Raw genomic sequence first — 6,000 nt, 5'->3', positions numbered from 1 at the left:
CGCGGTGCCCTCGGTGAGGGCCCTAACGGTCCTAACGGCTGGCGGGGCGCGCGCCGGCGGGGAGGGAGGCTGCCGCGCCGGGCGCGTCCTCCCGGCGAGAACCAGGAACGATCCTCCCGGGACATAAACCGAAGGGACTTTCGACTGATGCTTCCTTCTCGCGTATTTGTTGTTTACATTCCTTTCCAGGGTGTGGGCGCAGAGGCAGACGAGGACAAACAAGGGCACCAAACCCTGCCGTGTCACCGGGGAACGGTGGGGGGTTCGGGGTGCTGGCCCCTCACTGGGGCTCCGGCCGCGGGTACCCGGGGCACCTTCACCTCCCAGGCTGCCGGCGAGGTGCTCTGACAGGCCGGGCGCACCCGCGCCTGGCTGGGTTATGAGAGTCCGCGTGAGGCGGGAGGGTTTGTCCATGAAAACTGACCAAGGAAACCCAGTGGTTTCCCTGCGATAGCGAGAAAATGAGAGACCCGCAAAGGCAGGGGTAATTAGCACCAGGGCTTCTTCCCTGCCCCAGGCCGCGCTGGCAGTGCGGATGGCTGCAAGGGTTTGTAACCATGGGCGCGTTTATATAATATGAAGGGCTGGCTAAGGTCAAAGGACGCAACCTGAGTTACCCTGTTTTTGCTGCAGCCCTCATCATCGGTGATTTGCAGGCTTTCATCGGTTTCTGACAAATGTGCCGGGTAGATATGCTATTATAATTCAGTAGTTTTAACAACAGGCGCCTATCTGGCTCTGAGCAATTCCTTGAATTTGTTCAAATCTCAGTTGCAGTACTAACTATTAGTGCAGGTTGTTTTTCAGAAAAATGCCCTATAATGCCCTTTATAATCCAATGAGACTGTGTGATCTTGCAAGACCTGGATTGCTTACCAAACAATAAAATACCATTACCACATCCTATACTGAGGTATGGCAATTGCCTGTGTCCTGTCAGTCTTTTAAATTTCAAGGACCGCCGGAGTTTCAGCACAGTATATCCTATAAGTGGGATGGGAATTAAGCATTTCAGAAAATGATGTTTTGCATCTCACCCTCAAAATCCCATTGACAGTATGTCTTTGTCCTTAAATACCTAAATATCTTTAAATATGTGACCAAGCTAAAGGGCATTAGGTGCAGTGTCTCAGCTGAATTTCAGTAACGTATGGCTACGTATCACCCTGGAAAATTCCATCAGAATCTGTTCGTTTCTTGACTTCAGTGTTTCTCCTTCATTTGTCCTACATCTGGGAACATGGGGATAAGGATGCTTTTGTTTCCCATTTTGCTCTCTGTGTTCAGACTGATAGTCCCCACCTGAAAAGGGCTATCACAGTCTGACTAGACAATGTCTGGCACAATGCAACCCCATAATCCATGCTGTAAAAATGCTAGATACCAAAATTAAAATGATCTCCGGTATTAATAAGCCACTCATCACTAGTATCCAAACACGAAAGGTAGTGATGTTGCCCCTTAAGTACAACTAATCCACAGAAAGTGGGGTTGTTCACGTATTTTGCATGATCTGTGGAGTGGCCTGGTCTTAAAGACGCTATGAACGCCACAGCGTTTTAAATTGTCTTGTTCCTCATGGTTGAAATTCCTAAATTTAAGCACAGCAAATTGTGAAGTCAGAAACAAACCTGAAGCGCTCAACAGGGATGTGTTTAACTTTCCATTTGTGCTGCCCCTACTGTCGATTAAGGCTTATCTACTGTTTGGTGTTAGTCATTAAAAAAAAAAAAAACACAAGAAGTTACAGAGCACATAGCACCACGTTCCAGTCAAATGCTTTAGCAAAGGCTGCTGTTATGAAAAGGATTTTCTAATAAGGGGAATAATGATCTTCAGATTCTGACCTCCTGGCACGGCAGTGAGATTTATCAGGAGGGACATGTGACTAGTTAAGACACACAGCCCCAGCTCGAAGGAAACAGCTGCTCATTTCATGCTTTAGCACTTGGCAGCTGGACAAGGAAGGGTGATGTTTGTGTTGAATACCTCTGCAGAACCAAGTACAGTAAGTGATTTTCCCTGGTTTGTTTGTTTGGTTTTTTTTCTAAACTGCCACTGCTTTCCTACTTTCATCCTAGGCCTTTTGTAGAAACACGTAAGGGTAAGGCATATTTTTGTCGCTTCATTGATAAGTAGTCATTCATGCTCAGAATGTCTGTATTTTTCTGACCTGTGATTAACAATAGCGTTCATTTTGTTCTTGCGGGAACAAGACAGGTACGGTGTTTTGTCCTTATGCTATCCCGGGAGGGAAAATGGTGCTTATTTACTCAGATGATGGTGTGAGGAGGCTGTTTATGATGAATGCTGTTTATGCATTTTCCTTTCTGTGTAGAGCTAGTCAATAGGTAATGATGCAACTTCAGTATAGAGCAATTTCAGTATTTGGCTTAAAAGTACTCGTGTAAGGAATTAACGGGGGTACCCCCTCAAAACAGTGTGATCGATCTGAAGGAAGTTGCTTGTGACTGATTACTTTTTGGGGGTCAATGAAGAGATTTTTTGGAAAGAGAAAGGTAGAAGCAGAGAAATACAGGACAACAGTGAAGATGCACTGATTAAGTTATAATTGATTCATTCTGGATAATAATGAGTAATGAGATAATGAAGATTAAAAAAATCCTCTCTAAGAACAGGGAGTCTAAATATCTCCAGGTTTTTAATTCCATGTATTTCTGGATACTTGCATTTTTGATGTTTTTGCTTCATGAATGATTGATTTCCCTATCTGATAATTTTTTACTATTCTGGTGTGAAGTTTTGCTTTAAAACACAAGAATTGGAGTATAGGATATATATAAAGGAACTTTTGATCAATTATTTATGTAGAGATTAACTGTTTTTTTTGAAGGAGGACTTAGGAAGAATAGGAACAAATGAATGGGTGATGGAACTTGATATGCGTTGGGACTGAGGGATGCCAGGTGCTTTGGGGACGGTTGAGAGGGACAGAGGTGGAGAGCAGTGGGGTCCTGTTGAGGATGGTGTATATCAAGTCAAAAAGCCTGAGTTTCAGAATGGGACCAAGGGTAAACACTGGCAGGGTCAGGGAAACATGCAGTCCCTACTTTAAAGATTGGGAGAATAATCCTGATGCAAAGATTTCTCACGTAGAAAGAGAAACTTTATTTATTTCTCCCTCAAGACTTCTATTTTTCTTTAAACCATAGTTTATGGCTTTGCCGGTTAACTGGAAATTTTATAGGAAAATGTCAATCAGTTTCAATTGTTCACAAAACCAGAAGTCTGCCTGGCTTCCTGCCTGTTCGCGTCTCTGAGAGTAGACTGCCTTTGAACCAAGAGCTCAAGTACTATCAGGCTGCGGTTACACTGCAGCCCTCCCACGCAGATGGCACACGACGCCATGAATGCAGCAGGCCTGCGGGGCCCCACGGTGCCTGGCTTTGCGCTCAGGAGCCCCTAGTCCCCCAGGAACCTTGGCTGCAGTGGGGCCCCTCAGGCCTGTCCGGGTCTCCATCCCATGTGGGGCAGGGAGAATAAGTGGTCCGCTGTCGCTTTTTTATTCTGACCCCAGCATAACTCTCTTTTTCTTCAGAACTGTAGGAATTCTTCATTTTGGGTAAGACTATGCCACGGGGTGCTTGTTTCCAGACATTGTATTTTATGTTTGTGAATAATATTCTCTGTTAAGCAAACTGCCTGGTCAGGTGAAAAAGACTGTTGAAGGACCCTGCTTTGAACCTAAGTTAAACCCCAAATCCACCAGAAAATAGATAGGAGCTCAGACCGCTCCTGCTGTACCTTCTTCCCTATCTCTGGCCCAACCACTGTGCCAGGGTTGTTGCAGAAGGCTGATGTAAACCCATATGGTTCTACATCAGCTGGATTATGAGCCTGCTATATACGCCTCGTGCAACTGGTTTTATTCTCAGGCATCCCTGGGAATTAATGATAGTATAAAAAGGAACTAGTGATGATTGCATAGTAAAAATTAGATAACTGCACTGCTGAGCATGCCTTCAGGTAATACCTGTCTGAAAACACTCTGTCACAGCAGTCACTGTATTGTCTCAAAGAAACGTGGTGAGGAGAGCTCAGTTTTGTGCCTTTATACTATTGATTATTAAGGTCGTTTACAATAAAGGAGAATAACTCAATATTTGGATCTACAAAATTTAAGGTAAACAACCTTGCTTTATTTGCAGCTTCCAGCTGTCATTACTGTATCTTATTTTGAATGAAATTCAAGACTCATGACTAGACTTTTAAATCCTCTGTCCACAAAATAAAGAAAACTTAATCAACATTACAAGATTCTCAAGGGTGCAGTTGTTTCAATCCTTATCACCAACCTATTTTGCTAGGGATACTTACTGTTAAATACAGTGTACTTTGAGAAACGAGAGTATTGCAGTCTTTGGGCTTTCCTCACTTTATGGGTTTTCTAATTAATTCGAACTGCACCATCTGTTACTGCAGCACCAGTCATGGGACACCACTGGGGCACACACTGATTTTGTGCTTGAGCAGGAGGCACAACCTCTGTATCACCACTCTTTTACATTATTTTATAATATCCCTATCTCACAAAAACATGTGCTCAGCTTTTTGAATATACCCCCCATATGTTTATGTAAGTCAAGGCAGTTCTGCATGGGCACGAAGTACATGAGTTAAATTTCAGCATGCTTTGTTTGAGGAAGTGCTTAGCCCTTGGATTTCCCATTGACGCATCTCCAGAAAGTCCAATACCTTACAGAAATTGTTCATCCTGGAATTTTTTTTATTACATAGTAGAGGAGATTCGGTAACAGTGTGACCGTTGCTGTCCCTCTGCAGGAGCTCGGTGCATACTCATATCACTGAGAGCCTTGTAAGATTCCTGTAAGGTTCCTGTAAAATCCTTTTCCTTTACTCTGAGGAAATGATCAGGGCAGCCTTACAGTTCTCTGAATGGGCGTATTTCTGCTCTATAGCAAAACATCTAGCTGAAGAGTAACCACAGTTTTGCCAGCCCCTCTTTCTAGTTGAAAATGCCATTATAAACAGGAGCCACTCCCAGGATGTTCCTGAAGAAAGAGAGGAAACTACTTTTAAAAATACTGAAGAGGTACTTGTGTGGTTTTCTCTTTTTTTTCCTAACCTGTCCGGGCCTGGCTAAAGAACATTTTTATAGGTACTCTAAACAACTTGCACAGAATGTTTTCCGTTAACGTATTTGTGGTATAATCACTTTTCACCACGAAACTTGATAGACATGTTTTCACATTGGCCCTTTCTTTTAAGTCAGGAATGTCTTATACCAGAGTGTTCGAATAAAAAAGCTGAAACAAATTCTCAGGTCTTCCTATTTTTGCTGTTCATTGCTTTTCTCTGCATTTTTTCTATTTGATGTGAATAGGCAGTGCAGTAGTACTTCTTCATTAATAGGTTTGCTTATTGGTATAACGTATTTAAAAACCACCTGACCACCAGATTAGAGGCTTTGGGACAGGGGAGAACTTTTCTCTTGTAATGAAGGTAAAAGAATATTCAGCTACAAGCACTGGCAATATCAACAAAACAGACTTGGTGAGTCCAGTTCAGATACAAAGACTAATCCTGCAAATGCATGGATATTTGCTGAGCTGAACTCATGAGTGGTCCCATCAGAAAGTTCAGCTTACCTCTAAGTGTGTGTGGGGTCAGGGTCAAAGTGTGGGCGTGTGGAAATACCCACACGACTGATGTTTACAGCTCAGCAGAAAATACGATTACCCCTGAGAATTACTCTGGTTGTTTTGGTGGCCATCTGCTGTCTCACTTCTCTGAATAACCGCTCCCCTTGCTGCAGTGTCCTCTGACCACATTCAAATAGGTGAAATGGTTTGACTGTCTCTATACTGTACTCTCCCACCTGTGACTTATGCATATTTTCTTTACTAATGATCTGGAGTTTCTCAGGCAAGGGGAGAAGGCTTCAACATCTCAAGAACCTGCCAGGCATAATAATCTGTGCAAAATTAGTGAAACCTGAGCTATTCTTGTTCAGATACT

At 43.3% G+C, this 6,000-nt stretch overlaps 1 protein-coding gene across 1 annotated transcript in view; it reads left to right on the top strand.

Moving 5' to 3' along the window:
* Positions 1-1,869: 1,869 nt before the first annotated feature.
* RASGRP3 (RAS guanyl releasing protein 3) overlaps positions 1,870-6,000 on the top strand; it is a 60,201-nt gene continuing 56,070 nt past the window's right edge. Inside the window, exon 1 of the mRNA XM_009471835.2 lies at positions 1,870-2,008. The gene's annotated coding sequence lies outside the window, so the exon portion shown is untranslated. The remainder of the gene's footprint in view (positions 2,009-6,000) is intronic.

Source organism: Nipponia nippon, unplaced genomic scaffold (assembly GCF_047370975.1).
Source record: "Nipponia nippon isolate SJK-2023a ecotype South Korea unplaced genomic scaffold, ASM4737097v1 scaffold_4, whole genome shotgun sequence".
In the NCBI taxonomy this organism is placed as follows: domain Eukaryota; kingdom Metazoa; phylum Chordata; class Aves; order Pelecaniformes; family Threskiornithidae; genus Nipponia; species Nipponia nippon.
The sequence above is the reverse complement of the archived record's forward strand: the minus strand, read 5'-3'. Positions and strand labels throughout refer to the sequence as shown.